The 23,214-nt window shown below is 50.0% G+C and overlaps 2 long non-coding RNA genes across 2 annotated transcripts; one reads left to right on the top strand and one right to left on the bottom strand.

Moving 5' to 3' along the window:
- Positions 1–3,247: 3,247 nt before the first annotated feature.
- Positions 3,248–21,324, top strand: LOC121001984. Its single transcript, XR_005779195.1, has 3 exons — positions 3,248–3,400; positions 19,975–19,978; positions 21,131–21,324. It is a non-coding gene; the product is annotated as an uncharacterized LOC121001984 (long non-coding RNA).
- LOC121001983 lies at positions 4,294–22,273 on the bottom strand. Its single transcript, XR_005779194.1, has 3 exons — positions 22,056–22,273; positions 4,574–4,577; positions 4,294–4,338 (listed from the first exon to the last, which is right to left on the bottom strand). It is a non-coding gene; the product is annotated as an uncharacterized LOC121001983 (long non-coding RNA).
- Between the last annotated feature and the right edge of the window lie 941 nt (positions 22,274–23,214).

The raw sequence follows: 23,214 nt of genomic DNA, 5'->3' as shown, positions 1-23,214 counted from the left end.
GATGTGCTGGGGCAGCTGTTATGTGTATAGATGTAGCAGATCTGGGTGTGCTAGGGCAGCTGTTATGTGTATTGATGTAGCAGAGCTGGGTGTGCTGGGGCAGCTATCATATATAGCGATATAGCAGAGCTGAGTGTGCTGGGGCAGCTGTCATGTGTATAGATGTAGCAGAGCTGGGTGTGCTGGGGTAGCTGTTATGTGTGTAGATGTAGCAGTACTGAGTGTGCTGGGGCAGGTGTCATGTGTATGGATGTACACTGGCTATTAAAGCTATAACAGAGTCTACAGTAGAAGTCTCATATTTTTTCAGGCAGAGGCTATGCAGCTCTTGTAAGTGTTTTTTTTTTTTTAAATACCCGACTTTTACTGCCACGTGGTGGGAGCGGAAGGCACTTGATACTGGCACATGGGGGGGGGGATTGGCATCTGATACTGGCACATGGGGAGTGGCACTTGATACTGGCACATTGGGAGGGGGGAGATGGCACTATGATACTGACACATGGGGGTGGGTAGGAGAAAGGCACTTGATACTGGCACATTGGATGGGGGATGGCACTATGATACTGGCACATAGGGGGGGAGGAGAGAGGCACCTAATACTGGCACATTGGGGGGGAGATGGCACTATGATACTGGCACATGGGGAGGTGGGTGGGAAGGAGAGAGGCACTTGATACTGCCACATTGGGGGGGGGGGTGGCACTATGATACTGGCACATAGGGGGGGAGAGAGGCACTTAATACTGGCACATTGGGGGGGAGATGGCATTATGATACTGGCACATAGGGGGGGGGGAGGGGAGAGGCACTTAATACTGGCACATTGGGGGGGGGGATATGACATTATGATACTGGCACATGGGGAGGTGGGTGGGAAGGAGAGAGGCACTTGATACTGGCACATTGGGGGGGGAGATGGCACTATGATACTGGGACATAGGGGGGAGAGAGACAGTTGGTACTGGCACATGGGGGGGTTGGCACTTGATACTGGCACATGATAGGGGGGCATCTATGGGGACACTTACTGGCACATTATTGGGGGGTATTATGGGAGTCCATTTTTACTGGCACATTATTGGGTGGCACTATGGTGGCATCTACTGAGGCCACAAAGAAGGGGTATTTTATATGGGGGGGCTCTGTGTGGTACTAGTATTATCAGGGGGTTTATCTGTTTCTGCAGTATAGTATTGGGGAGCACAGCGGCACAGTATTGGGGGTGGTAGGATGATTTGTCCAAAAGATGTGAGAATGATGGAAAAGTAGTAAACTAAGATTTTTTTTTTGTCAAACTGCAGAGACGAAAAATGGCTGAAAACTTAATGATTTTCCTATTTCATGACGTAAAGTCATAGTTTTATTAAAGACACGGAGGCTTCGTATTGCTATCTCCTTCTTTACTTCCACCAATAGCAGCAAAGGAGAAATTAACATAAACATAACAATAAAGGACCCTCCCCTAACAGATCCTATAATAAGCAGTGTCCTCTTGCATATCTTCCTCTTTCTTTGAATCCACGACACCAACCGCCAAACCGAAACCGTAACCGAAACTGGAACTGATTCCGCCACCGACCATTCTAGTCCGTCTAACTGAAGAACTCAAGCCAACATGGCTAACATCTCAGGAAACCTGGAACAACACGGAATTCCATATGCCGAGGGGTTTTCAACCTGAAACAGAATAAATAATATAGCCAGTGTAAAAATTGAGTAAAACTGAGCAATCTCGACCCTATAACGGTCGTACATTAAAAGGTTGCTGATAAACAGAACCATAAATAAGCCTTAACGGTAATAAATGTCATAAATAACAATAAAAGACAATGTAACAGTCAAAATATCACCATAACATCATAAACACAGGGTGGGCAGGAGCAACCCAGGGCGGGCAATACTCGCCTCTGTGTCTTTAATAAAACTAGGACTTTCCGTCATGAAATAGGAAAATCATTAAGTTTTACAGCAATACACGGAGGCTTCGTATTGCAAGTTCAAAGCTGCTCAATAATAGATGAAAACACATGAGGGGGCGGACTGGAATAAAATTCTGTGAACGTCGTGGCCCTAGACCAGTCAGCCAGACGCAGAATGTCCTCCAAACGAGCCCCCGAAACAGCCAGGGCAGTGGCAGCCGCGCCCCTGGCCGAGTGAGCGGTAAAGACCGCCGTATCAATCCCAGAAAGGGACATGACCCACTTCATCCAACGCGCCAAAGTGGGACTGGTCACCGGGCCAAAGGGATGGCGAATAGAGAGGAAAAGTTGCGGGATGTCCGCAGAGCGATGAGTCCGAGTGCACAACTCATATTCCCGTAGGCAAGCTACAGGACAAAGCGCCGGAGAAGACGGAAAACAGGGATAGGACACAGACCGAATATTGGTCTTGGTGCGCCGCGTGATGTTGAAAGTAACACCTTCGGGAGTAAAGGATCTCGCATCATGATCCAGAGCCCTGACATCAGAGACCCTCTTACAGGAAATCAGGCAAAAGAGGGTCAGCAATTTGGCCGACAGTTGACGGAGGGAAAGAGCCGCGTTGTCGGGCCAAGCAGAGAGGCAAGAAAGGACCAGGGAAACATCCCACGTAGTGGTGAAAGGTGGCCGAGGAGGACGAGCCAAGCGTGAGCCACGTAAAAGTCGTGACACCGAAGGGTGTTGACCAGCAGGAACACCATCAAAGCCCTGATGAGTCGAAGAAATTGCTGAACGGAACAAATTGATGGTCCGATAAGCTTTTCCTGCTTCAAAGAGAGATGTCAGGAATTGCAACAAATGGGTCACAGGTGCCGAAATGGGATCCAGGTCCCATTCCATGCACCAGCTAACCCAAGATCCCCAAGCTGCCCGGTAGGATTTTCGGGTGCCGGGAGCCCAAGCGTTGTCCAGGAGGCGTCTAGTTGCCTCCGAAATTCCCTCGACCTCTCCTGGAGTCCTGAGATTCGGCACGCTAGAAGTTGAAGGGAGCTTTCGACCAGCAGGGGATGTGGGGCACCAAGAGGGTCCTGGAGGAGATCCGTCCGCGTCGGAAGGAGGAGAGGTACATCCACTAGGAGTTCCAGGAGGATCGGGTACCAGGCTTGAGACCCCCAGAAGGGAATCACCACCACCAATTCCGCCACCTGACGCCGAGTCTGTAGCAACATCCTCGGAATCATGGCAAACGGTGGAAACGCGTAATGTAGGGCTGAAGACCAGTCCTGGAGAAACGCATCCACCGCCTCTGCTTCCGGATCCGGCCGCCAGCTGAAGAACCTGGGCAGGTGAGTATTGAGCCGGGACACAAAAAGGTTTATGGACCAAGGACCCCAGATGTCCGAGATTGTGGAGAACATCTCCGGATTCAGCCTCCAGTCGCTGCCGTCCGTGAAGCATCGGGAACTCCGATCCGCTCGGTAGTTGTGAAGACCCGGAAGGTACTCCACTTGAATCATGATGTCCCTGGACAGACAGTAGGACCAGAACTCCTTCGCCAGTCGGGCTAAGGTGGCCGATTGGGTGCCGCCCCCGATGATTGACATATCGGACCGCCGACACATTGTCCATGCGTAGACGGATGCACGCGTGAGCTATGCCCTTGGTAAAACTCCTGATGGCAAACGAGCCCGCTAGAAGTTCCAGAGCGTTGATGTGAAGATGGGTCTCGGTCTCCGACAATCGACCCCCAGTGGAAATACCCTCGCAGTGGGCACCCCAGCCTTGGAGACTCGCGTCCGACTCCACCGTGAATTCTGGTTGGAATCCGAAGATTGCTCTGCCGTTCCAGGCTTCCAAGTTGCTTAACCACCAACGAAGTTCTTCCCGAGCTTCCTGATCCAGAACCACCGCGTCTGCAAAGGAGGCACCGGCACGGAGGTGGGCGATCTTCAAGCGCTGTAGAGCCCGATAATGGAGTGGAGCGGGGAAGACTGCCTGGATAGAGGAGGCTAATAGCCCAATGATGCGAGCCAGGTGGCGTAGAGATAGGGAGGGAGTTGAGAGAGCATGTCTCAACTCCTTGCGTATCGTCCGTAACTTCTCTGAAGGAAGACTGAGAGATTCCGCAACAGAGTCCACCGTGAAGCCCAGGAACTCCATCCGCCGAGTCGGTGTGAGGCAGGATTTCTCGGGGTTGAGAAGGAATCCCAGAGCCGTCAGAACGTCCGAAGTCCACTGGAGATGCTGAAGCAGAGACGACTGACCTTGGTGCATAATGAGGATGTCGTCCAGATAGATGACTAGACGCACCCCACGACTCCGCAGCCAGGCCATGACTGGGCGCAGAAGCTTGGTGAAGCACCAAGGCGCTGAAGAAAGGCCGAACGGCAGGCAAGTGAAGCGTCACACTTCGTCCCTCCACAGGAAACGCAGGAGATCCCTGGACGAGGAGGCAATCGGGACCGTAAGATAGGCATCTTTGAGGTCCAGCTTCACCATCCAGTCCCCCGGAATCAGCAAGTCCCGCAGGAGGTGAATCCCCTCCATCTTGAAGTGGCGATAGCGCACCACAGCATTCAGGGCCCAAAGATTTATCACTGGACGCATTTGTCCACCCTTCTTCTGCACTAGAAAAATGTGGCTGAGAACACCCCCCTGGGTAGGAGGGGCCCTTTCTATCGCATCTTTGTGAAAAAGGGATAACAGTTCTAAATCCACCAGTTCCCTGTCCGGTAGTGCCAGGGATGGGGTTGAAAGGACGAGATCTGGTGAACCTGTAAGTTCTATGTGGAACCCCTGTACCGTACTCAGCACCCATGGGTCTGATGTAATGCTGGACCAAACGTGGGAACATAGACGGAGTCTGCCCCCGACACAAGGAACCAAAGAAGTCCCCACTGGGGAAAGACTTACCGAACGATTTACAGTTCGGATTCCCTCTAACGGACCTGGAACGCCATTGGCCGCCTCTGGCCGGGAAGAACGGAGGAGGATTCCTGTGGTCCTGGAAGGGTGGTCTCTGGTTGAAGGAGCCTCTGCCCGAACTGCGGGCTTGAAAACTGGAGCGGCCGGACAGACGGCCCCTACTACTGCCGGCCCTAGTGGAGACCCGTCCCTGAAAGACCCTTCTCATGGAGGGCTGGGCCTTGTCCAGGGCAGTAAATGCTCCTACATATCTGCTGAGGTCCTTGATAAAGGAATCCCCGAACAGTTGACCCTGAGCATCCTTCCCTGTCTCAGGGAGTGCCAGGTTGGCCAATTTCTGGTCGATTTTAAACAGAATGGCTTTACGCCGTTCAATGGCCAGGGAGGAGTTGGTGCTGCCCGCAATACAAATGGCTCTCTGTATCCAGCCAGTAAGCTCCTCCGGATCTATCGGAGAGCCGTCCGCTCTGGCCGACTCGGCCATCTCAAAGATTTTGGCTAGGGGGCCAAAGATGTCAAGGAGTTTATCCTGACAACTCTTAATTGCGGAATCTAACCCCTTACGGGGATTCCAGCCGGTTTTAGCCAAGAACTGTGTCATTTTTTGATCCACAGATGGCGTTTCACAGACCTTGTTGGGGATCAATGGTCTGGGGCATTCCGCTCGGAGCTTGCTGCGCGCCTCTTTGCTCAGAGGACGGCGCACCCAATGCTCAAGGTAATCGCTCACATGAGCTACCGGCAGCCACTCCGCCGACCTAGGGTGGTGGAGGGCATCAGGATCAAATAATGGGTTGCCTGAGGGATCCACCAGGGTAGAAGCCGTGTTAGGGGCAGTGGCGGACGCGCCCACGGACCCAGAGGTAGAAGGCCTAGGGCCAGCGGTATCTGGAAACTTAGGTTCCATCTCCATCTCCCCTTCAGATTGGCCGCTTGCCTCCGCATAAGCCTCCATATCAGATTCCAAATCTGAATCTATATCATTAGTTTGTGCTCTAGCACATTTCCACGTTCGCGCCCTTTCTGCCTGGCGCGGTAAGGCTCTTTTGCGCGATCTAAGCGCGCTATCATGGGTGGCTTGAATCACACCAGTCAAAGTCTCCTGGGCAGGAGGTTCAATGGTAGGCTGCGGACTAGTGAGTACAGGCAACTGAGTGGAGGGGCCAGGGGCATGGGCAGACAAGGCCTGGGAGATGGTCTGTGATATCATAGAGGACATGGATCCCATAGCTTCAATAATAGCACTAGACACCGAGCGTTGTAGCTCCAGGGCCTGTGCACTAATAGCTGGTAAGCTGGGGTCCCCAGTGGATGGGGGGGGGATTGGACCCAGAGGGAGAGCGGTCAGAAGACATATTTAGGAGGTATAACTAAATACACTAGTGGTAGAAAAAACCTAATTAGGGATGTCTTATATAATAGAGGTCACAAAGACCGAGAAGGTAGCTACCTAACTAGGGGTTAATCACCCCAAGCGCCGCAGAGCAGGAGCCGATCCGGAGCCAATCCGGAGCCGAGCGAGAGGCCTGTACAGTAGAGAAACTCCGAAATCCCGCGAGAGGACGGGCGGGAGCTCCCCAAAATGGCCGCCGAGATCTCGCGAGATCTCGGAGCCGCGGGAAAACAAAGCGGAACCTGCCGCCGACACCTAGACCGCCGAGAACCAGCGGGGAGGAATCGGGGCAGAGAATGAAGGTAGGGAGGAAGGAGGGGAGGCGCAGAGCGCACCCCAAGCAAGAACGGAGAAAACAATGAAATAAATCGCCGGGTGAAGCGAGGATGGAATGGGGGGAGATGACCCCCTAATGATAAACGCAATAGGCGTAGGGGAAATACAGTTGTAAAATACTCAAATACCCACAAATGAGGGGGGAAAAAGGACCCTGCAAAAGGGCAGAAGCTATTTATATTATACAATCCTTAATAAACACAAGGAAATGACATAATAGCTTCATAACATGTAATAAAACTCCATGAAATACAGATATAACTTAGCTTTGGTGGAGCAGCAAAGAAAAAGGAAGATATGCAAGAGGACACTGCTTATTATAGGATCTGTTAGGGGAGGATCCTTTATTGTTATGTTTATGTTAATTTCTCCTTTGCTGCTATTGGTGGAAGTAAAGAAGGAGATAGCAATACGAAGCCTCCGTGTCTTGCTGTAAAACTGGAGGTCTGATCTGAAGGTCTGAAAGGAGAAGATGAGGAAGAGGGAAGGAACATCTACATCAAAGGAGACGTCACTGGATGTAAGAGGTACAGTGGGGGAAATAATTATTTGACCCCTCACTGATTTTGTAAGTTTGTCCAATGACAAAGAAATGAAAAGTCTCAGAACAGTATCATTTCAATGGTAGGTTTATTGTAACAGTGGCAGATAGCACATCAAAAGGAAAATCGAAAAAATAACTTTAAATAAAAGATAGCAACTGATTTGCATTTCATTGAGTGAAATAAGTATTTGAACCCTCTAACAAAAAAAGACTTAATACTTGGTGGAAAAACCCTTGTTTGCAAGCACAGAGGTCAAACGTTTCTTGTAATTGATGACCAAGTTTGCGCACATTTTAGGAGGAATGTTGGTCCACTCCTCTTTGCAGATCATCTCTAAATCCCTAAGGTTTCGAGGCTGTCTCTGTGCAACTCTGAGCTTGAGCTCCCTCCATAGGTTTTCGATTGGATTAAGGTCCGGAGACTGACTAGGCCACTCCATGACCTTAATGTGCTTCTTCTTGAGCCACTCCTTTGTTGCCTTTGCTGTATGTTTTGGGTCATTGTCGTGCTGGAACACCCATCCACGACCCATTTTCAGTTTCCTGGCAGAGGGAAGGAGGTTGTCGCTCAGGATTTCACGATACATGGCTCCGTCCATTTTCCCGTTTATGCGAATAAGTTGTCCTGTGCCCTTAGCAGAAAAACACCCCCAAAGCAAAATGTTTCCACCCCCATGCTTGACGGTGGGGACGGTGTTTTGGGGGTCATAGGCAGCATTTTTCTTCCTCCAAACACAGCGAGTTGAGTTAATGCCAAAGAGCTCTATTTTGGTCTCATCAGACCACAGCACCTTCTCCCAGTCACTCTCTGAATCATTCAGGTGTTCATTGGCAAACTTCAGACAGGCCTGCACATGTGCCTTCCTGAGCAGGGGGACCTTGCGAGCCCTGCAGGATTTTAATCCATTGCGGTGTAATGTGTTTCCAATGGTTTTCTTGGTGACTGTGGTCCCTGCTAATTTGAGGTCATTAACTAACTCCTCCCGTGTAGTTCTAGGATGCTTTTTCACCTTTCTCAGAACCATTGACACCCCACGAGGTGAGATCTTGCGTGGAGCCCCAGAGCGAGGTCGATTGATGGTCATTTTGTGCTCCTTCCATTTTCGAACAATCGCACCAACAGTTGTCACCTTCTCTCCCAGCTTCTTGCTAATGGTTTTGTAGCCCATTCCAGCCTTGTGCAGGTCTACAATTTTGTCTCTGACATCCTTGGACAGCTCTTTGGTCTTTCCCATGTTGGAGAGTTTGGAGTCTGCTTGATTGATTGATTCTGTGGACAGGTGTCTTTTATACAGGTGACTAGTTAAGACAGGTGTCCTTAATGAGGGTGACTAATTGAGTAGAAGTGTCTAACCACTCTGTGGGAGCCAGAACTCTTAATGGTTGGTAGGGGTTCAAATACTTATTTCACTCAATGAAATGCAAATCAGTTGCTATCTTTTATTTAAAGTTTTTTTTTCGATTTTCCTTTTGATGTGCTATCTGCCACTGTTACAATAAACCTACCATTGAAATGATACTGTTCTGAGACTTTTCATTTCTTTGTCATTGGACAAACTTACAAAATCAGTGAGGGGTCAAATAATTATTTCCCCCACTGTATGTGCGCTGTATTACCCTGTATTTCCAAATATTTTCGAATCCAAATCCGAATACTTTGTTAAAAAAGTAAGGACTCTTTATTTTTTCATATTAAAAGAATATTGAGTTTGGATCACTTTGTTTCTTACACCGTTCACACAATTCTTATATACAGGATTCGTAGGATTCGAGATTTAAAAGATTCGAGAGATTCGAGAACCTTTTCGGATTCGGATTCGAAAAAAATTGGATTCGTCCCACCTCTATTTATAACCTTTTAGTAGTTTACAGATAAGGGTAATTAAGTGAAATTGCCAGTCACATGGCTAGAAAAAGTTAACCCTCTGTGAACAGCTCAATATTTTTAATAAAGGCCAATTGAAAATATGATTTTTAGCCAAAAATAAGTTAAATGCAATCATAAAACAATTTACACCAAAGGTGTACATAGCCTTACCCATCCTGGTGTCACATGACCCTAGAGCTCCATTTTACTAAATAATACTAAGAACACTGAGGATCCTTCTATAATTCCCTATTGATAAATCTGCCCCATTGAGGTCCAGGATGACGTGGCCCCATGCTAGTCTCCGCTGTGGATTGCGGCACGCGTCCCGGTGCAGATCGCTGTGGTTAGTGAGGATGTAACGCTCAGGTATTGTGGTCTTTACCATGGCAAAAGCTCTAGAAACTGTTGACTTTCAGCTTTGCAGGGCTTTAGCTAAATGTGCCACCAGGGATCCCCGTCGTGGTGGAGTTTAGCATCTCAGCTGCTCCCTGAATTATTACCGACATGAAAATTGTATCTCTGTGTACTTTTGCATTCATTTTTCCTGTTTGAAGCATTACAACGCTCGCCTCCGTCCGCCGCGCAGCGCTGCCTTAAATGGGAAACGTGTTTCTGCAAGTTTTCAAAAGGATTTCTGTATTATTGGAGGCCCCCGAAGAGTCGATAATGTGTTTAGATGTGATTCTGGCATTTGTGTCCGTAATACAACGGCTCGCATTCTGTGCACGCTTTATAAAGTGCCCGAGAGACCTGCACGGCGGCAGCAGATCGATGTGGGTGGACCAGGCTGATTGCATCTGCGTAAGTCTGGTTCTCCAAAAATTCATCATCAGCATTTTACTGAGTCACTTAAATTAATGCAATTAGTCCAATTTGTGACACCGGAACTTCAGCAGGATCCGTGCTCTGCTCGCAGCACATCTTTGGGGGTGTAGATGTCTGCAGACTTTTTTTATTGCTCCGATGCATCTACAATAAATAATTATTATTTATCTTATTTTAGTTCACTAAATTAACACCTGCCAATGTGATAATGAGTGAATGATACATATGTTTGTTTGTTTAAGAAATTTTGTAAAATAAATTAAAATAAATAATCCAGGGGGACATGATCTTCACCCGATCCAAATAACAGCCCGAGCTTCGCATTCTCTACAGACGGGACATGTGGCGACATTACGGCTACAATAGGATTTCATTTACAAATACAGATTTAGTTAATTTTAGATGATGTAAAAATAATACAGTAATTCCGCTGCCAGATGTGCACCCGGGATCTGTGGGAAGAAGGACGATTAACCGTAAGAGTCGCTTCTGTCTCTTTCTAAAAATAGACAAAAAACACAAAAACGCCATCGTGTTCTAGACATTCAGCTTCATGTTCTGTCTGCCCATACATGGCTGTGTACATGGAGGGCCCTGGTGGGGTGTGGGTCTCATAACAGGTCCAAGCCAGGCAGAGGTGTAACTAGAAGTTCCTGGACACCAATGCAAAATCTGTAACACCTTCCCCACCTACCACGTGCCTGGCATGTCCCTGGGGAGCCTTTGGGCCCTCTAAGACATCAGGGCTCAGGCGTGTGACTGCTACTTCTGCACTGCCTATAGGGGGCCCCCTGAGGCCAGGTGTAAAGCTGGATGGATGCTTGATCAGCCCAATCCCAAAATGTGCATCCGGTCAGCGGAGGCCTTGGCCATTCTTTGTAACAGCCCTGGTGACAGGTGGAAACGGCAATGGGCCTGGTATGGATAGTGTAACAGTATTAGTGCTATGAGGGTACAACAGGGGCCCTGGGGTGCTGTGGGCCATAAACAACCCTGGGGCATGTAAGGATGAACATCTGGTAGAGATTTATAACTACTGGTAGAGATTTTGTATCCAGGAAGAGATCATCCGTGACATGAGACTGATGTGCATGTGTGGAGGCCGGATGCTGTAGGATACAATTAGTGTAAAGTCAGGCCCCGGCAGGCAGACCGGTCTCATACTGCCTAATTTCTATTATATATCAATAATGTTAGTATTTGTAGATAAGGGTCCATGTTATTTGTGGTTCAGGCAGATTAGCTCTCTTCCAAGAGAAGGGACGCTGGCTCTGTATCGCCACCTAGTGGAGGTAGCTACCATGTAGTCAATGTCCGACCATTTAACAGGCAACAAAGTAAGGATACTTGCCAAACCAAGAGCATTCTCCAGTAGGAAAAGGCAACCCATCTGTAGAGATCTTCGACCCTCATCAGTACAGAGCAAGGACTGTAGGTGGCACTACATAGACAGCATTCTTTCTCTTGGAAGAGAGCTTATCTGCATATGCCTTTTCCCAGAGAGCATTGCCTGGTGCATAAGGCTAAGTACTCCAGTCCTCGAGCTCTCCACAAGGGGAAACAATACCCTCCAAGGCCTGCATCAAATGCTTCTTACCCAACCATCCAACCAACCAGATTGCCCTGCTTTGTCCTGATGAGGAGCAAAAAAACACCTCGCGGCTCGTCAAGTGCGAGCCCCGGTCTCCCGCTACTGCTGCGCCGTCTGGGTGATTAACCCTTTTGTTATATTAAGTACTCCTGGTACCCTGTTGTTGCCCCGGTCTCCCGCAACCTCTTGCGCCGTTTAGGGTGATTAATCCTTTGTTCTATTAGGCACTCCTTATATCCTGTTGTTCTATTATACTTGGGGCCATCAATTAGTGTCATGCCTCTCTCTGATCCCCCCCCCCCAATACTAATAGCCCTCCCTCATCCCCTGAGGGCACTCTGCAGTCTGGGGGAGATGCCCAGGCACTGGCTCTACAGCGCTCTGTGTCTAGTGCCATCATGGCAGCCATGGGCTCCATGTCCTCTATCTTGTCACAGAGTATTTCACAGGCCTTATCTGCTCACCCTCCTGGAGGGACCCTACATCCGGGCCCCTCTAATTCTCCGCAGCCTACCAATGTGAACCCTCCTGTATCACAGGAGACAATGACATCTGTGCATACGGCCACCCATGAGAACGTGCTGAGATCACGTAAAAGAGCCTTACCGCGCCATGCAGAACGGTCATGGCTAGGGAAATGTGCTAGAGCGCAACATGATAGTGATTCAGATGATAGGGGTTCAGATGAGGAGGCTTTCGCGGACGCCCTTTGATACACAGTCGGCCCATAACTGCCCCACTCCATCCACCTCCCGGGTCAAGGATTCTGCTTCCTCCTCTGCCAATAATTTATCCACCTCTCTGGTAGACCCAGCGGGTGAACCCATGTTTGATCCGGATGCCCTCCATCATCCTAGATCAGCGGAGTGGCTTCCGGCCGATCACGTGGGCAGATACCTAGAACACTGGGTTCGGCGTCCCCTCAGTAAGGAGGAAAGCAGTAAACTCAGATCGGAGTGCCCCAGGCCTTTAGTTCCCAATAAAGTATGCAACACTCCTGTAGTGGACCCCAAGGTCACACAGTTCCTCTCCAAGTCCGGCTGGAACCCCCGTAAAGGGTTGGATTCAGCGCTACGCAGTTGCCAGGACAAACTGCTTGATATCTTTGGCCCTTTGGCCAAATTGTTTGAGCTGGCCGAGGTTGCCAGAGCGCAGAACTCTCCGGTAGATCCGGAAGAATTAAGGGGCTGGGTCCAAAGAGCGATTTGCATCTCGGGTAACACTAGTACCTCCCTAGCCATTGAATGGCATAAAGCCATCTTATTTAAGATTGACCCGAAATTGGCCAACCTTGCCCTAACAGAGGCAGGCAAGGACGCCCAGGGCCTCTTATTTGGGGACTCTTTTATCAAAGACCTGAGTCGGTTTGTGGGGGCATTTACGGCACTAGATAAGGCCCAGTCCTCTATGAGGAGAGTTTTTCAAGGACGGGTTTCCACCAGGGCCAGCAGTAGCAGGGGCCGCCTGTCCGGCCGATCCAGTTTCCGCGCCCCTAGCACGGGCCGAGGCTCCTACAGCCAGAGACCTCCATTCCAGGAGCAGAAGACTCCCTCACCGTTCTTCCCGGCCAGAGGTGGCCAGTGGCACTCCAGGTCATTCAGAGGAACTCCAAACTCCAGGAGACCTTACGGTAAGTCCTCCCCCAGTGGAGAGTTTTTCGGATCCTTACATCGGGGGCAGACTCCGTCATTTTTTCCATGCCTGGTCAGCCATCACGTCAGACCCCTGGGTCTTGACCACGGTCAGGGGGTTCCACATCGAACTCATAGACTCCCCAGACCTAGTCCCCCCTCCCCCTCCTCTTGTACTGTCGAGACCCGATTCTGCGCTCATAGACCTCAAACTTTTGTCCCTCTTTTGCAAACGGGCGATAGAGAAGGCTCCCCCAGCTCCCTGGGGAGTCCTCAGCAATATCTTCCTGGTGCAGAAGAAGGGTGGTCAGATGCGCCCTGTCATAAATCTTCGGGCACTGAATGCAGTGGTTTGCTATCGCCACTTCAAGATGGAAGGGATTCACCTTCTCCGAGATTTACTCCTTCCGGGGGACTGGATGGTGAAGTTGGACCTCAAGTTCCAATTTTGGCTCCATCCAGGGATCTCCTCCGTTTCCTATGGAGAGGAGAATGCTGGCGTTTCACCTGCCTTCTGTTCGGCCTATCGTCAGCGCCATGGTGCTTCACCAAACTGATGCGTCTCGCCATGTCTTGGCTACGCAGTCGGGGCGTGCGGCTGATTGTATATCTGGACGACATCCTCCTCATGCATCAATCCCGGACGTCCTTCGTTGGACTTTGGATCTCCTCTCGCGCCTCGGATTCCTCCTCAATCTGGAAAAATCATGTCTTACCCCATTACAGAGGATCGAATTTTTGGGCTTCACCGTGGACTCGATTGCCGAATCACTCAGTCTCCCGACAACCAAGTTACGCTCTATACGCAAGGAGCTGAGGCACGCGCTATCCGCTCCCCACTTATCTCTCGTTTCGGCACCTGTGACTCACTTGTTACAGTTCCTCACCTCCTTATTTGAGGCAGGAAAGGCTTATCGGACGATTAACCTCTTTAGGTCTGCTATTTCCTCTACACATCAGGGTTTTGAGGGCACCCCGGCGGGTCAACACCCTTCGGTTTGTCGCTTATTGCGTGGCGCTCGCATGGCTCGCCCTCCCCGGCCTCGATTTACTATGACTTGGGATGTTTCTTGGTATTATCCTTTTTTTCTTCTTGGCCCAGTAATCCAGAGCTCTCTTTGCGACAGCTGTCGGACAAATTATTGGTGCTCTTTTGCCTTATTTCTTGCAAAAGGGTCTCCGACGTTCGAGCTCTCGATCATGACGCCAGGTCATTTACCCCTGAAGGCATCACCTTCAACATTTCCCGACGTACCAAGACCAACATCAGGTTGGTTTCTTATCCCAGTTTCCCATCTTTGCCGGCTCTCTGTCCGGTCGCCTGTCTACGGGAGTACGAATCCCGGACGAGGGCTCATCGTTCTCCTGCGGTTTCTCAACTTTTCCTTTCCATTCGCCATCCTTTCGGTCTGGTCTCCAGCCCTACTTTAGCTCGTTGGATGAAGTGGGTTATGTCCCTGGCTGGTGTGGATACTTCCATCTTCTCCACACATTTGGCGAGAGGTGCGGCCGCCACCTCTTTGGCGATTTCGGGGGCGCGTTTGGAGGACATCTTACGTTTAGCTCACTGGTCTAGGGTCACGACGTTCAGGGAATTTTACTTTCGTCCTCCTCCTCATGTGTTTTCCTCTATTATTGACCAGTTTTGAACTTGCAATAGGAGCCTCCGTGTCTTGATGTAAAACTGCATGATTTTCCTAGTCTATGACGTAAAGTCATGGTTTTATTAAAGACACGGAGGCGAGTATTGCCCACCCATTTTTTCCCTCCCTTATTGATGTTAAAGGACATTTAGTTTTGTCTTAAGATAATTATTTGGCTTATTTGTTATGCCTGCATTTCTATGATTTTGATTGGCCGGCGAGTTTGGTGTCTGCGCACTATTTATGTCCCTATATTCTCTGTTTCTTCTCCTTTCAGGTTGAAGTTTCTTCCGACCTCAACATACCGCATCTTTGTTCTTCTTCTCACAAGTTGGCCAAGTTGGCTTCGTGATGCTGTTCTACTGGTTTTGAGACGTTTTTTTTCCTCCAGTGACACGGTTTTAGTTCAGGATTCGGTTTGTGGTTCCAGTTCGTAGTTCCGGCCTTGGTGTCAGAGGAAGGTCCAGAGGAGGAGCTGCCTATTATAGGGGGCTGTCAGGGGTGGGACCTTGTTACCATGGTTACATGTTTTTTCTTAATTTTGTAAAATGTATTCTTTGCTGCTATTGGTGGAGAGTAAAGAAAGGGATAGCAATACTCGCCTCCGTGTCTTTAATAAAACCATGACTTTACGTCATAGACTAGGAAAATCATGCAGTTATACTACCTATTAAAGTGTCGGCATTGACTATGGTTTGGCTATTTCCACTAGGTGTCACTACAGAGACTGTTTTCTTTCTCTTGGAAGACAGCTAATCTGCATGTCCTTTTTCCCAGGGTGCACTGCACGTCCTGGGAGGCTCTGGAGCTCTCCACAAGGATAAACGGGACCACGAGACATCTGTGGCTCATGTTCTGTTGAGTACCTACTATCTATAACCTGCACACCCAGGGTAGGTTCACACTTCTGTAGAACTCATCTGGCATGCCGTTCCTGCACAAAACAGCCTGCCAGGGTTCACCAGGTCCAACCTAGCGGGATACTGCCGTTCAACGCCGGACCCCATTGACTATAATGTGATCCGTCCAGCTTTCGGATGAACAAAAAGCATTGCATGTAACAGTATTTGTCAAGCCGGAAACAGTAACTTATGCCAGAAAGTGGTCACATCCTGGTGGTGAACAGCTGTATCTGGCTAGGCTAGATTTGGTGAGCTCCGGCGTGCTGGAAAAGTCTGCCGGACCAATTAAACAGAGGTGTGAACCTACTCTTCAGTGCATGTATGGTGTATGTCCCAAGTGACCGGTTGACAGATGACAGCACCTTCTAAATTGGCTAACAATGGTTGCCACTTCCCGTTCCAGCTAACCTTAGGAAGACCTGCTGTGGAGAGCAAACTGCTGCTCTAACAAGTGACATTTATGAAGGGAAGAGTCACATTCCAGACACATGTGAAGCTGAACTGAGCAGATAGGTGGCGCTGTGAGCCTGAGATTCCTCAGGGCTGTATTTTCATGGATTAATGCTATATGCAGGTGATCGGATGCGTCCAGTGAAGGTGCAGAACATGAACTCCTCGCCCTTTCTGAGTCACCTTCATGAGATGTGGATTTATCATCATTTCCGTTAATCTTGGTCGTATGTGCGATGCTATTGGCTGCCACTGTAATCTCCATGTAGAAATTCAGATATTCTCATTTTCTCTTTGGCAGTAATTCCTCTGATATCATTCGATATTTGGGCTTCAAATTCTAGATAATAAGTAACCGTACATTTAAAGGGATTGTCTGGGTTATAAAATCCATTTTAAAATCTAATTGTCTAACAGGGAATTCTGGGTTAAAGGGGGTCCCTATTTCAGGACTCATCTACTAGATATAGCTATAAAGAGTGTCCGTCACTCTGGAGGACCCGACACATCCATACATTACATACACAGTCCACAGACATTAATAGGAACAGTGTAATGCTTTATAATGTATGTACACAATGACTCCACCAGCAGAATAGTGAGTACAGCTCTGGGGTATAATACAGGATGTAACTCAGGATCAGTACAGGTAAGTAATGTAATGTATGTACACAGCGACTGCACCAGCAGAATAGTGAGTGCAGCTCTGGAGTATAATACAAGATGTAACTCAGGATCAGTACAGGATAAGTAATGTATGTACACAGTGACTCCACCAGCAGAATAGTGAGTGCAGCTCTGGAGAATAATACATGATGTAACTCAGGATCAGTACAGAAAAGGTAATGCAAGTACACAGTGACTCCACCAGCAGAATAGTGAGTGCAGCTCTGGAGTATAATACAAGATGTAACTCAGGATCAGTACAGGATAAGTAATGTATGTACACAGTGACTCCACCAGCAGAATAGAGAGTGCAGCTCTGGAGAATAATACATGATTTAACTCAGGATCAGTACAGAATAAGTAATGTATGTACACAGTGACTGCACCAGCAGAATAGTGAGTGCAGCTCTGGAGTATAATACAGGATGTAACTCAGGATCAGTACAGGAAAAGTAATGTAATGTATGTACACAGTGACTCCACCAGCACAATAGTGAGTGCAGCTCTGGACAATAATACAGGATTGTAACGGAACGCCTAGCACCCCGACCGGGTACCTCCGTCGATAGTTGCTCCTAGTGCTTCCAGAGGACTCCAAGCACTCCACTTGACACCGTCAGCACTGCAGACCCCACGAACCGCCGAAGCTTGGTGGAGGTCTCGCCGTCTCCTACCCACCCTGGACCTACGACAAGGCTCCAGGCTCCAGTGGGTGAACCTCTCTACCATCCCTGTAGGACTGGTAGAGAGACCTCAGTCCCATCTCCACCTGCCATCTGTGGGTCCTCCCAGGACCAGTCTGTGAGGTCCCTCAACATTTGCGAGTAAGGACCACCTGCGTCCACACCTGGCAACTCCGGCTGCTGTTGAGGGTCTGGGCCAGCTGCCCAGCATCCCGGTAGAGAGACCTCGGTCCCGTCTCCACCTGCCTGTTGTGGTTCCTCACAGGACCAGTCTATGAGGACCCCTACTTCGGGTTCCTCTGGCCGCCTCAGGGGGAGACTGCTAACCTCCTCGGATGCAGCCTCTGCTCGGCTGCTGTAACACTCCTTCCGCTGGGCAATTTCTCTCTCTTTCACCAGTCGGAATTCTCGTTCCATCCTTGCGTGTCGCTTGGCTGTGACCTGGTTCCAGATGGCCTGGTATATATCCATGGACACATTATCTCCATACTGGGCCACTCGCTGCCTCACCTCGGCCAGCCAGTCATCTTCAGAGCCTTCCATACTTGTCTGCTCCAAGTCGCTGGATACCTCTGCTCCCAGGGGCGCTGCACGAGTGCTAGCGTTGCCCTCAATTTGTAACTCCACACATTACCAGTGTCTCTGAGCTGCTTCTCCTCGCACTAGGACGCCAACCCACTGCTTGCCACCAATGTAACGGAACGCCTAGCACCCCGACCGGGTACCTCCGTCGATAGGTGCTCCTAGTGCTTCCAGAGGACTCCAAGCACTCCACTTGACACTGTCAGCACTGCAGACCCCACGAACCGCCGAAGCTTGGTGGAGGTCTCGCCGTCTCCTACCCACCCTGGACCTACGACAAGGCTCCAGGCTCCAGTGGGTGAACCTCTCCTAAATCCAGAGACAGGAACCAGGAGCAAGCTCTTACAAGAGCTTATACTCAGGGGAGTATTATGATATAGAAATCCCCAAGAGTGTAGTTATCTCATCCCCCAAACATGAGCCAAGACTTGATGAAGGTATAAAACCAGGAACACTTTATTGAGGGCTACCCGCCCGTATTTATGCAGGTCCCCATCTGGTGGACACGCCCCTAGGGGACCAGAAGGAAGACTGTGACACAGGACAAATACGTAGCACTCAGGATACACAGACACAATACATCCCCACAATGCATCATGGTTTCCTCCTCTCTGCCCTGGAGACACCCGAGGAGCAATTCAATTATCTCTCAGGACAAAGGGAAATCGCCAATACACATTTGGAGACAACAGGACAGAAATCATGACCCAAACACCCAATGTCACACCCCCACAGCAAACACAGACATTTAACATAGCCCCAGATAGCTCAAGTCTGAGTGCATATCATTAGGTGAATGGCACTCAGAATACACGAATACAATAAAATTAGCTATCTGGGTAGCCTCACATAACAAAATACAATTCCAAAGACAGATTTAAGCTGTGCGGCCGATCTGTCTTCTCCTTTAAAGTTAGTATGGGCCATAATCCTGAGGCAAGAGGCTGGTAAACAGGCCTCTCCAAAACCCAGTGGCGAGGTTGGTTTCGCCACAAGGATGGAACTCAGGATCAGTACAGGTAAGTAATGTAATGTACTGTATGTACACAGTGACTGCACCAGCAGAATAGTGAGTGCAGCTCTGGAGTATAATACAGGACGTAAATCAATGATTTTCCTAGTCTATGACGTAAAGTCATGGTTTTATTAAAGACACGGAGGCGAGTATTGCTATCTCTTCCTTTACTGACCACCAATAGCAGCAAAGGAAATTTACATAATCATAACAATAATGGACCCTCCCCTGTCAGATCCTATAACAAGCAGCTCCTCTTCTGGATCTTCCTCTTTCTTTGTATCCGTGACACCAACCAGTATAACCGCAACTGGAACTGGAACCGGAACTGGACCCGGGAAGCGACAACCGTACAGGTCCACCAAACTGTAGAACCAAGCCAACATGGCTAACTCAGAAGAACGTAGAACTCCAGACACCCTGGGAGATCAACCTGAAACAGAACAAACAATATAGCCAGTATAAGAACCAGGCAGAAAGCAGCACAACACAGATTCCGGAAACGGCAGTAAACCATAAGGCCGCAATCAATAATATGACGATAAATAAATATACATAAACATATGTAATAAATAACCATAAACTTACAGTGTAAATAGACCAATAAACACAATCATAAATGGGCGGGAAGAACAAACCAGGATTGGCAATACTCGCCTCCGTGTCTTTAATAAAACCATGACTTTACGTCATAGACTAGGAAAATCAATGAGTTTTACAGCAAGACACGGAGGCTCATATTGCAAGTTTAAAGCTGATCTATAATAGACGAGAAAACATGAGGAGGCGGACGAAAGTAAAATTCCCTAAACGTCGTGGCCCTAGACCAATCGGCCAAACGCAAAATGTCCTCTAAACGAGCCCCTGAAATAGCCAGGGAAGTGGCCGTCGCACTTCTGGCCGAATGTGCGGTAAAGACCGCCGTATCAATCCCCGAAAGGGACATGATCCACTTCATCCAACGCGCCAAAGTTGGACTAAAAACCGGTCCAAAAGGATGGTGAATAGAGAGGAACAGTTGTGGGACGTCCAACGAGCGGTGAGCCCGCGTCCGCAACTCATATTCCTTCAAACAGGCCACTGGACAGAGCTCCGGGGTAGCCAGAAAACAGGGATAGGACACTGACCTAATATTAGTCTTGGTGCGCCGCGAAATGTTAAACGTGACGCCCTCAGGAGAAAATGACCTCGCCTCGTGATCAAGGGCCCTTACATCGGAAACCCTCTTACAGGAAATGAGACAAAAGAGGGTCAGTAACTTAGCCGACAGCTGACGGAGGGAAAGAGCCGGGTTGTCAGGCCACGCGGAGAGGAAAGAAAGAACTAAGGAAACGTCCCACGTAGTGGTGAAGCGTGGACGGGGAGGACGAGCCAAACGCGAGCCACGTAACAAGCGAGAAACGGAAGGATGTTGTCCTGCAGGAACACCGTCGAATCCCTGATGAGTGGAGGAAATTGCCGAGCGGAACAGGTTAATAGTCCTATAAGCTTTCCCCCCTTCAAAAAGGGATGTAAGGAATTGTAAAAGATGAGTCACAGACGCCGAAATGGGATCCAGGTCCCGTTCCAAGCACCAGCTAACCCAAGTTCCCCAGGCTGCCCGATAATATTTTCGGGTGACGGGAGCCCAAGCGTTGTCCAGGAGGCGTCTAGTTGCCTCCGAAATACCCTCAACCTCTCCGGGCGTCCTGAGATTCGGCTCACCAGCAGTTGAAGCGAGCCGTCGATCAGTAGGGGGTGCTGAATGCCTTGAGGTCCCTGGAGGAGATCCGTCTGACCTGGAAGGAGGAGAGGCATGTCCACTAGGAGTTCCAGAAGGATCGGGTACCAGGCCTGAGTCCCCCAAAAGGGAACCACCACCGACAATTCCGCCTCCTGACGACGAGTCTGCAACAACATCCTCGGAATCATGGCAAAAGGTGGAAACGCGTAATGCAGAGCAGTCAACCAGTCCTGGAGAAATGCATCCACCGCCTCTGCCTCCGGATCCGGGCGCCAGCTGAAGAACCGGGGTAGGTGAGCATTGAGTCGGGAGGCAAAGAGGTCTATGGCAAAAGGACCCCAGGTGTTCGACACCACTGAAAACATCTCCGGTGCGAGCCTCCAGTCGCTGCTGTCCGCGAAGTATCGGGAGCTCCAATCCGCTCGGTAGTTGTGTAGGCCCGGAAGGTACTCCGCCTGCACCATGATGTCCCTGGATAGACAGTAGGACCAGAACTCCTTCACCAGACGAGCCAACGTAGCCGACTGGGTGCCACCCAAGTGATTGACGTAGCGAACTGCCGACACATTGTCCATGCGCAACCTGATGCACGCATGGGCGATACCATTGGTAAAACTCCGGATGGCAAAGAAAACCTGCCAGGAGTTCCAGCGCGTTGATGTGGAGACGGGCTTAGACCTCCGACCATCGACCTCCCGTGGAGACACCCTTGCAGTGGGCACCCCAGCCCTGAAGACTCGTGTCCGATTCCACTGTGAATTCCGGTTGGAAGCCGAAAATCGCTCTGCCGTTCCACGCTTCCAAGTTGTCTATCCACCAATGAAGCTCCTCCCGAGCCTCTGGATCCAGAACCACTGTGTCCGCAAAAGTGGCACCAGAACGAAGGTGGGCAATCTTCAGTCGCTGGAGGGCTCGATAATGGAGAGGATCCGGGAACACCGCCTGAATCGAAGAGGCCAACAGGCCAATGATGCGGGCCAGGTGACACAGGGACAGGCAGGTAGTCGATAGAGCGTGTCTCAACTCCTTGCGGATCGCCCGCAGTTTCTCTGTCGGAAGGCTGAGGGATTCCGCAATCGAGTCCACCGTAAAGCCCAGGAACTCCATCCGCTGTGACGGCGTGAGGCAGGATTTCTCTGGGTTCAGAAGAAACCCAAGTCCCGTCAGGAGATCCGAGGTCCAACGGAGGTGTTGTAATAGGGTCGACTGACATTGGTGCATAATGAGGATGTCGTCTTGATATATGACGAGACGCACACCTCGACTCCGCAGCCAGGACATGACTGGGCGCAGAAGTTTGGTAAAGCACAAAGGCGCCAAAGAAAGGCCGAACGGGAGGCAAGTGAACCGCCACACCGGAAACGCAGGAGATCCCTGGATGTCGTGGCAATTGGGACCGTCAGATAGGCATCTTTGAGGTCCAACTTCACCATCCAGTCCCCGGGAATCAGCAAGTCCCGAAGAAGGTGGATTCCTTCCATTTTGAAGTGGCGATAGCGTACCACAGCGTTCAAGGCGTGGAGATTTATCACCGGCCGCATTTGACCGCCCTTCTTCTGAACCAGAAAAATGTTGCTGAGGACTCCCCCGGGAGTAGGAGGGGCCCTTTCTATCGCCCTTTTTTGAAAAAGGGATACCAGCTCGATGTCTACGAGCTTCCTGTGTGGCTGTGGTATTGCCAGTGGAGGGGGCGGGGGGACGAGAGGGGGCGGAGAGTCTGTGAGCTCTATGTGGAAGCCCCTCACTGTGGTCAGGACCCATGGGTCTGACGTAATGCTTGACCAAACGTGGAAACAGTGACGGAGTCTGCCCCCTACACAAGGACCCAAAGAAATCCCCACTGGGGATAGACTTACCAAAGGATTTTCGGAAATTCTGGTTCCCTCTAAAGGACCTTGAGCGCCACTGGCCGCCTCTGGCCGGGAAGAATGGAGGTGGGTTCCTCTGTTCCTGGAAAGCCGGTCTTTGGGTAAAGGAGCCTCTGCCCGAGCTGCGGGCTTGAAAACTGGAACGGCCGGACAGGCGGCCCCTACTACTGCCGGCCCTAGTGGAGACCCGTCCCTGGAAAACCCTGCGCATTGAGGACTGGGCCTTGTCCAGGGCCGTAAATGCCCCCACGAAACGACTGAGGTCCTTGATAAAGGAATCCCCAAATAGCAGACCCTGCGCATCTTTACCTGCCTCAGTAAGTGCCAGGTTAGCCAATTTAGGATCTATCTTAAAAAGGATGGCTTTACGCCGTTCAATGGCCAGGGACGAGTTAGTACTGCCCGCAATGCAAATTGCTCTTTGTATCCAGCCAGTAAGCTCCTCCGGATCAATCGGAGAGCCTTCAACTCTGGCCGACTCGGCCATCTCAAATATTTTGTCAAGGGTGCCAAATATGTCCAGGAGCTTGTCCTGGCAGCTCCGTAGTGCCGAATCTAACCCCTTGCGGGGGTTCCAGCCGGTCTTCTTGGGGTCGACTGAAGGGGTCTCACAGACCTTGTTGGGAACCAACGGTCTAGGGCACT

Source organism: Bufo bufo, chromosome 5 (genome assembly GCF_905171765.1).
Source record: "Bufo bufo chromosome 5, aBufBuf1.1, whole genome shotgun sequence".
NCBI classification, from domain to species: Eukaryota; Metazoa; Chordata; class Amphibia; order Anura; family Bufonidae; genus Bufo; species Bufo bufo.
This window is presented reverse-complemented; position numbering and strand designations above follow the sequence as displayed.